At 32.5% G+C, this 271-nt stretch overlaps 1 protein-coding gene across 1 annotated transcript in view; it reads left to right on the forward strand.

Moving 5' to 3' along the window:
* LOC119591825 overlaps positions 1-271 on the forward strand; it is a 19,497-nt gene that overhangs the window by 18,268 nt on the left and 958 nt on the right.

The following is a 271-nucleotide window of genomic DNA, read 5'->3' on the forward strand; positions in this document are numbered from 1 at the left end:
ATTTGTAGACTGCACAGGAGTCTTAATATCGATAATGTTAATAAACTACAGTCATTAAACTACATTAATGAAATATTTTGGTCCCTCACATGCATAGTTACATAATAGTTATATAACTTATAAGTAAAAGCTTTGCTTACCAAAACGAGGAAGACAAATAACATTATACAGTCTGAAAGGAGACTACTTTAATGTATTGTACAGTATAAATGTACCACTAGGGGTACATGTACCCTAGGTTGGGTACCCCTGATATATATGTACACACAAC

Source organism: Penaeus monodon, chromosome 29, assembly GCF_015228065.2.
Source record: "Penaeus monodon isolate SGIC_2016 chromosome 29, NSTDA_Pmon_1, whole genome shotgun sequence".
Classification (NCBI taxonomy): domain Eukaryota; kingdom Metazoa; phylum Arthropoda; class Malacostraca; order Decapoda; family Penaeidae; genus Penaeus; species Penaeus monodon.